We start from the raw sequence: 9,720 nt of genomic DNA on the forward strand, positions 1-9,720 counted from the left end.
GTAAATAAATGCCGCAAATCAAAAAAAAAAACTCATACAGTGATAGTCTTCCCTAGCGGCAGTCATACAGGACAAACCACTCTTACAGTGTTAGAAGGTATGTAAATAAATGCCGCTCATTTAAACTGACAAGGCATCTAAAGAAACTGTTGCTGTTATTGTAAGTAGAAGGCCTAGTAGTAGTACATTAGCCTGATTGTAAGCATTATAAGTAGGCTGTCATTTATATACTTTTTCCTTTTTCTTTTCTCACCCACCTCTACCCCTAAGACCAACCATTCTGGGGACTAAGAGGAGCAATAATCTGTCAGGGGTCATTGAATTTGATTGGCACATGATCCAATAGTGCAGAGGTGGGTGAGAAATGTATCACTCCGTTTGTCTGCGTTTGAGTATTCTAGACAGAGTTTGTGTGTAAGTGGTGGGGTATTGACTCTTTTTTCGCTTTACATAGTTAACTCTCTTCATTGAATCATTGACTGATTTGTTCAACACAATTCATTCAGGAGTGCCACCAGTGGACATGACCTTTCGTCATTTTTGTTGGTGGAGCAAAAATAGACAAAGTACCTAGCAATATATATTTTTTTTAAATGATTATGTTAACTTCTTGTTTTATGAATTGTTGTAATGCTGATGGTCTGTCTAGAAGCAAAGGTGCATCCATGCCATGCCTTACTGTAATTAGGAGATTCCAATGTGTCCTTGTAGAACTCGTAATTACAACCTGTACACTGACCACCACAGATTCACCAGAACAAAACCCTGAGTTAGGATAGGAATAAAAGTGGAAAGTTTGGTGTATGTAAGTGCTACTAAATTGGTGCAGGGGGATTTTTTTTATTTTTTATTAATAAAATAACCTTTACATATATATACACTGTAACAGAAATCTACAGATACAAACAAATAGTAAAGTGCAATAAAATAAAAACCTGAATGTGTATCCTTGTTTCCTTTCAACTACTCTGAAACAACACATCACAGAAACAGTAAGTCATTTAGTAGATGCTTTTATTCAAAGCGACTTACAAATGAGGACAATGGAAGCAATCAAAAATAAAACAATCCTCAGTTATCTTAAAATTCTTAAAATGAAATGAGGCAGAGTTAGGAAAAGGGTTAAAATAAAAGTAATCATAAACAATTAAATGTGTCTAGCAAATCAAATTAATTTCACAGACAACACTTCAAAACAGGGTCAATAAAATGATTTTACTTAAGCACCAGACCTTAACTTTACAAAAAAATATGTTAAGATGGAATCTCCACATGATATGAGGATCCAGCCCCGGACGCCAGATCCCATCAGAAAATATCAGTTTGTCAGTAACAGAATAACTGGTCAGCAGCGCTGGCTGTTAATACACCCAAACCCCGTCAGCAGCAGAGTCTTAAAAATACCCAAAACGAGGAGTGTTTTAACAGTCTTCTGTCCAGTCGAGAAGTTGACAACAACAACAAAAGTAACAGAGTTTATTGAACAATCTTTTTCTTGCACGTCTCAATGTTCAAACTTCGTCTGACCAGCACAAGTCCAACATGTACTGTTATACACAACAACAACATCCCATTAACCTTGCTTCCTATAAACATTCCCTCTCTGTCACCCTCATCATACACACAAACAGATCATGAAACCCCACAAGCATGAGATTGAACAACAATGGAAATACAAAAGAAGGAAAAATTTACAAGAAGTATAATAAACAGAAACATAATAAATAAACAATAAAAATACTTAATATAATGATAAATGATAAAAAATAATAAAATAATAACTCTATGAATTAGTGAACTATGAATGACTAATGATATGAATAAATTATTATAAATTAATTAAAAAACATGAAAACACACAATTTGCACGTGAGGATCTAAGGATCCTTCAAATATAACAGACTTGATAGATTTTATATTGAGAACCTCAGCTGATTACAGCAATGTTTGTGATGTTAAAGAAAAAATAAAATAATTATTTTTTCAGTTGTGTGTTATGACACCATTTTTAACTTTAACCGTTTTAACTTTTACATATAAAAGAAATGGCATACATACATTGTAAATAAGAGAACAGTAGTTATATCACCTTTTTGGGAAAGATCATGAACGATATAATTAGACAATCAGATCGTCACAACCACATGGACTTTGTTTGTGTTTTCACCGTTCTCTGCTTTTTTAGTGGTTGTCATGGTTATTGATCTCACTATGTTATTATGTTCAGGTGTGTCTTGTTACTATCCTCATTAGGTCTGTGTTTTTAAGTTACTGTCTGTTCAGTTTGAGGTTGTCGGGTCTCGTCAATGTTACGTGTATCGCCAGTCTTCCCTTGTTTGGATTTACTTATCTGTGGATTTATTAAAGACTGCTTGTCTTCATCTCGTCTTCGTGTGTTTATCGACACAGCTCCGTGACACAGATAATATAACTTCCATATAAATAATGGACACACAAAAAAAATTGATTAATAAAACTCATTTACAAACAGAAGAAAAAAATGCCATTTATTTAATTTCCATTAGTAACACTGAGCTCAGGTCTAAAGGTGAATTTAGTCATGAACGTAACCTGTTTTTCATTAACCACTATCACTTATTTTATTTGTCCAGTACAAGGAAGAAAGAATGAGAATGTGTCTTGTTTGTAAATTTAAAACATCATTTGACATACAGTAAAGACATTTGCAGAAGAGATCAAAATGAAATTTGAAACTGAAATACTGTAAACTTGTATTTTCTGTACTTGTGTTGGGAGAAAATCCATAGAATTAATTTAATCTTTCTCAACTATGTTAAGCAGACGAGACTGAACTACACTTTTATTCATAACAAAGCATAATCAAGCCAAAATACTGAATAAATGAACACAGATGGTGGGAATTCTATAAAGAACAGGTGTTAAATATGCTTTCTACTGTGTGCACTACTTGACATCTTAACATACTTGACTTAAATGTGGCAGGTGCTTTATATGGATTGCAAATGGCTTTTTTTTTTTTTTCGTTTCTTCTGAGAGGTGATCTAAAGACAAGAGCTTTAAGGGGGAGCTGGAACTAATTTATAGCCTAATAAAATATGGATAGTATGAACATTGGGACCCAGGGTCTGTCTAATCACAGTTATTAGCCAATCAGTGCAATAATATAAGTGCTATATCTCTAAGTAACGCTGTAATCCAAGCGATAATCGTAGACTGGATGACCTTCTTTTTAAAGGTAAATGTTTAATTTTTAGGTGTTTGTGTGTATTAATTATCACAGGCTATAATAAAAACAAGTAGGGCTATACTGCGGTGGTCTGTGGTTTCAGAATTTGAGTGGGTGTATAGGCCTGGCTAGAGAGTCATGAAATTGTTGTCCCAGCTGCCCTGATGACCAGAATAAAAATGTCCTTCCGTAGTCTTTGGCTCTGAGTGAAGTGTTTTCAGGTTCTAAAAGTGATTTTATTCATGAATGCGGCCTTTGTGTCATTACCCACTATCAGTTTTAGCTTCTGTGTATTGCCCAGTGCAGGTAAAAAAGATATGAGGAAACTGTTCTAGCAGGGGTCAACTAGGATAGCAAGCCTGAGTAATTTACGCATTATAAATAAATATAAATATAATTCATATTTAAATGTAAAAACACTAGCCAAAAATATTGAATAAATGAGCACAGACAGGATGTCAAATGAACTGGTGTTCAGTCATACTTTTCTACTGAGGTCTGTGTGTGTAGATTTATTCTACGTGGAGGCCTGCAAACTAATCATACCAATTTCAGCCTTGCAGATATGATTCTGTGTCTTGTACTTGTCCTATTTAGTATGTAATGTTTCACATGTCAGTAACAGACATTTATCTTTTTACCAACTCAGTGAATAGGTTAAGGCTATCTTGACCCTAATCTGTACTGTTACAGAAATATACTTCTGTAATTGTGACTTTGTAAGGAACTTATGTACGCCAAAAATACCTTTGTCAATAGTGAGGAAACAAGTATAATTAAAAAGGCATTAGTTGGCACATAGAACAACAGTTGTTGCAACAGTTTATAATTTATTCAGTAATACCAAAATCCATTATGTATCTTTAAATGTATAAAAAAAAAGAGAACAAAAGGTAAAAAAAAAAAAACACAAAAAAGGAGGAAAATCATGAGGTCAGCCTGCTGAGATTCTCTCTTGCAGTAGAGGTGTTTCAGTGTCCTACTTCCCTCACCTGCGCACAGGAGGAGTGATTTGATACCTGAACAGAGGATGTGACACAAGCATGTAATAAAATCAAACCAACCAAATGACTTCCTTATTGTTTTACTACAAAAAGCACAGAAAAGCAAATAAAAGAGCACTTGTAGTTTGTGATGCAGCTGGAAACACACACACATGCTTTAGAATGAGTTGAACTGGACTGGACTGCTCACCTGAGGAGTGAGTAGGCGCCCCCTTGGCCTTCTTGAATTTTCTCAAGTTTTGGCATTTTCATATACACATATTCTCATACTCATTTCTCATGTTTGGTCATTTCGTCATATATGTTCACTCATCTTCCCTGGAATCGTTCCATCTCCTCTAGCCTTCTGCAAATCAATAAATTATTTATAGTTTGTGTCCAACAACTTTTTTTTTCTTAAATTATAACTCAAAACATCAGGACAGAATGATGTTGTCACTTGAGGTTAAATTAAATGTAAAATATATTAGATTGATAAACACATGATGAAACAGAAAAAGCCCACTATAAACCTTGCTAATGGGCCTATCCTGACTGAATATGTGTCATTATTTCATAGTTTAGTAAGCGGTGAGTACGGCGTACCACCAAAGGCCCTGCAAAAGTACGCATCCCGGTTGAAAGATTAAAGTCCATTTGAGCTTACTGCAAATAACTAAAACGACACAAACTCTTGGGACGGTAATTAATGCTGATGATTTGATTATTTTTTTTTTTTTTTTTTACTTTCAGAAGAGACTGCAGAGAGGTTACTCACTGTATTCTATCTGCTTTGTGCTATATGTTCAGGAATAGAACGACTCCATTTAATTGATACCGAAATAAAATAAGTATACTGAATCATCTGTAATATGAATAGTTAATCTGAAATCTATTATTTAATGTAATTATCAAGGGCAATCTAGATATAATTGGTGATGTCAATTGTGTTGTTCAAACAAATCATACTAATGCTGGCATTATGAATGAATAACAAACATACACCTCACTTGCTTGTCCTTTTTTGTTGTTGGTTTAACTTTGGGCTGCAGCATAAACACAAAGAAGACATTTTGTTACAATTAGTTGTCTTTACCACATTTTTGTCTCACAAAAAAATTTAACTTTATAACAGTTACAGTGGTCATTTTATCATGTATGAAATATCACTATTCAAATGTTAACAAAATTCACAGAAATTCAGAAACACTGAGTTTGATATAAAACAGGAATAAAATCACATAAGAATTTTTATCATAAAGTTCATACATGTGTGTAGAACTGTTGCAAGCTGAAGTTGTGATTTGTATACAAATGTATTGATGTATATAATATGTTAAATCAAAGGTGTGATCACAAAATACACCATGATCTGCCAGATTACTCACATTTTTTTAGTTTTTGTTAAATAGACAATCAAGCCACAAACGCCTACAACTGCCACTAAAACCCCAATGACAATCCCAGCTATCGCCCCTGATGACAGCCCTCCTCCTCCTCCTCCTCCTCTTCCTCCTACTATGGAAAAGATACAAGAATCAAAAGACCAAAGCCATTTACTACACACAATACTAACAGTAATACACTTTAACATGTATTAAAACAAATAAAAAAATAAGGGCAAATAGCTAATTTATCAAACACAAGGGAATTACATGACAAGCAGAGATGTACAAAAACATTAGATATTTTAATATACGTTCTTAACTAGTAAGTTCCTTTGAACAAGTGCTAAATTGTGAGGTGTTTCTCTTTGTGACATTATTTCGAGGCTGTGCAGATGTAATCTCACACTGTGTGTGAAGTCAGTCTTGTGGTATGGTGAATGTCTGTGGTCACATTCAGTGTCTGTTTCATTAAACTTCCAGCTGAAGTTGTCTTGAGGTCAGGTGTCTGCTCCATTAATACTTCCAGCATCGACTGAAGCAGAAGTTCAGAATTGGCAGAAACAAGAGAGTGACACCACGAACCCCTAAATGCCACCACATCCTCACCCTTAACAGAAACGCATCTTCTGGTCCATCTAGAGCATAAACAAAGACTCACATTGACAAACTGAGCAATGAAGAATGTCTGTATTTCATCAGGTTTGAGCTCAAATCATCTTGATGTTTGTGCATGTTTCCACACTCACAGTGATTGATGATCAGGTTGAGTTTTGCCGTCTGAGAGCTGACAGGGTTTCTATATGTACATTGATATTCTCCACTGTCTGATCTCACCATGCACTGGACTGATGGTTACTGATCTGTTGTATCAGATGAGAAGATGATGCTGTTGCTAGGGAGACAGAGGACTGTTATCTTTCATCCACTGCACAGAGAGGGATGCTGCCAGTTCCCTCAAGGCTGATGTTAACAGATGATTCTCCCTCTATTAATGATTCTTCTGGACCAATAAGTCTGACATTAGTTATATTTTCTGTATGAGTGAGAAAGAACAAACACAACAGAATTAAAATGAGTCTTTCACATTTTCACAGTTAGTGTGGTCAAGGGTGGTACAGAAGGACAATCAACAATGAAAGGAATGTTTATGTTCAGTGTCTATTTATATTGTCATAGTTTGTAAAGTTTAATTTACATTTTTAATGGATTTCATAGCTGATAGAAGACTGAAAATCTTCTACCACAAAGCTCACTGCAAATAACAGCAGACTTGTGCATATCTAAAATATTATTATTATACTCTTATAAGTACTTCTGCTTGTCACATCTGTGTTTAATTTACAGCATATTAAATTGCTTCATGTCACTTTTCCCCCTTCCACACATTAAAATCATTTCTTATAATCATATTTTAACCATATATAGCCGATGCTTTGATATTAAATACTGAAGTTTAAGCAACACTCTCACCGAACACTTGTAGTGAAGTTTCTTCTGTAATTTGGTCTCCAGCACTAGTTACTACAGTTAGTCTGTATGTTCCAGAATCATTCAGTCTCAGGTTACGGAGCTCCAGAGCGAGAGTGTTTCTGTCAAAACTGACTCTGTCTCTGTATGCTGAGGCTATTACAGTTGAATCAGGCAGTGCTGTCAATATAGCAGTTGTTCCAAAATGCCACTGAACTGTATCAATTGATGTGGAGGGTGGGATATCAGGAGCAAACACCACACTTCCTCCTACTGCTCCATTAGCCGGACCAGAAAACTGCAGATCTTCCCCTAAATATTGTCCTATGTCAAAGAAAGAAAGAAAGAAAGAAAGACATTGAGTTATTGACTAATTGCACTAGATGGCATACTTTTAATCTGCTACAACTACGTACAGTAGATAAATATTTAACATTAGTTGGATCCACAAGTTCACAACAACAAAAAACAATGATTAACTGCAAAGGCGGACATATATTTTTCTGTAATTACTAATTAAAATAGTTCCAACTAAGTAACTTAGTTATTATACACAGCAATTCAACATATATTTTTGAATGACAAAAAAGCCTCACCAAAAAGTGATAACATGCACAGCGTACAGTACAAACTATCAGAAACCATCATGATCGAGCTCTCAGCTGTCAGGAGCTGCTGCTTAAATCATCTGAACTATTTACATCAGTTTTCAGTCAATGATAAACAGCAGTTCTAGACAGAAGAGCTCACTGCGCCACCTAGCGCTGGATATTAACACGAGTCTTACCTTTGATCATTCCGGAAATTGCCCAGTCACGTGACTGTCTCGAAGAGTGCAAAACACCCATTGAACTGCAGCACAAGCCTGTCAATGTTCCTTCTGTTTCAAAGCCACAGTTAAAGTTAAAGTTAAAGTTAAAGTTAATAAGTTAATAAAAACAAATATAAGAAAAGGATTTATATGGATTTCCTTTTGCAGGTAGCCACCGCAATATTTCAATCACTAAAACTGCGTGACATTCTAATATGTAGGCTACACAAAGTATGCATCATCAATAAGGTTTATACTGAATTTGGACTTTTAACCCTAAAAAGGGCAAGACCATAAAGAGAAATAAGAAAATTTATTTATTGCTATTTTCCATCTTCTTAGGACACAAATAATACAATCTCATGATTTTTTTTCTTCTTTTTTTTATTATTTTAATGTTTGTATTCCCTGATTGTTTGATAAGAATTGTTTCATTTAATATAATAATTGATACTTTTGACTCATACCTATTCTTAAAAATGGTTTAAATGCTGAAATGTAAAGTTTATCATTTTTTTAACTTTTTGTTTTTGTGGAAACCTGTATCTGAACTGTAAATCATGGTTTTTAATCATTTTTAATTTTAAGGTTTAATATGTTACCATAGACATTGCACTACCCACTCATATTGTATTAATTTTATTTATGCAGGTCTTAAAAAGTCTTAAAATTTGATCTTAAAAATCTTGCAGATTCTCTGATCAATCACCCCCATCACCCCTCCGCTCAGATCTCCTGGATTTTGGTACCCAAATGATGACAGGTATGCTCGTCCTCCTCCAGCTATTATGGTAAACATACAAGAACAGTAACAGACAATTATCTTTAAAAAAAGAAAGAAAAAAAACAAAATATCTAAAACAAAATAAGAGCAAAAGCTACAACAGAGGTGTGTAGATTATAGTAGGGAAAAATAAATTAGTAAAATTAGTTTATTGTATATTTTTGAAAATAGAGTCGTAAATGTCAGTCAAAGCTTTGTTTATCAAAACTTAGCTAATTTCAGGTTAGTTTTAACCACAGTAAAGCTATATGTTTTGGGTGGGAGGTGCTCTCTTTGTGACATTATTCCGGAGTAGCTGTGCAGATGTAATTCCAGCACTGTGTGAAGTCAGCCCCGCTTTATTGTGAATGTGTCTGTGGTCACAGTGTTGTCTGTTTCCCATTAAACTTCCAGCTGAATGAGGCAGCAGGTTCAGAGTTTACCTGCAGAACAAAGGCGACACATGAACCCCTAAATCTACCACATCCTCACCCTTAACAGAAACATCTTCTGGTCCATCTAGAGCATAAACAAAGACTCACTGACAGGCGAGCACTGGGGATGTCTGTATTTCATCAGGTTGAGGACTCAAATCATCTTGATGTTTGAATGTTTTAACACTCACAGTTGATGATCAGGTTAAGTTTGCCGTCTCAGGAGCTGACAGGGTTTTCTCTATCTTACATTGATATCTCCACTGTCTGATCTCTTTGCACTGGACTGATGTTACACTGATCTGTTATCTAGATTAGAAGATGATGCTGTTGCTAGGGACATCGGACCCGTATCTTTCCAGCTTTGCTGGGGCTATGTGGGCAAAAATTCTCAACCTAATAACGTTTTCCATAAAATCAGATCTATAAAATCTATAATTATCACGATAGAATTTCAAACTTATTTTTTCTTTTCACAAATTTAAAGGCATATTTTGCTCCTCACTGAACTGGGAGAAACCAGACTTTTAATGTGTGTGTTGTAACAAAACTACTCTTTATTGTCAGAAACACTGACAGACCCCCGTCACCGTTTTTTGAATTTCCTCCAATTTTCAGTCATGTGGGGTTTCCTAATAAAATAAAATATCTTGATAGAAAAATGTC

General features: G+C 34.8%; 1 pseudogene; it reads right to left on the bottom strand.

Annotated features, from left to right (window-relative positions):
- Window positions 1-6,233: 6,233 nt before the first annotated feature.
- Window positions 6,234-7,843, bottom strand: LOC122147925 (annotated as a pseudogene).
- Window positions 7,844-9,720: the final 1,877 nt, after the last annotated feature.

This window comes from Cyprinus carpio, chromosome A16 (genome assembly GCF_018340385.1).
Source record: "Cyprinus carpio isolate SPL01 chromosome A16, ASM1834038v1, whole genome shotgun sequence".
In the NCBI taxonomy this organism is placed as follows: Eukaryota; Metazoa; Chordata; class Actinopteri; order Cypriniformes; family Cyprinidae; genus Cyprinus; species Cyprinus carpio.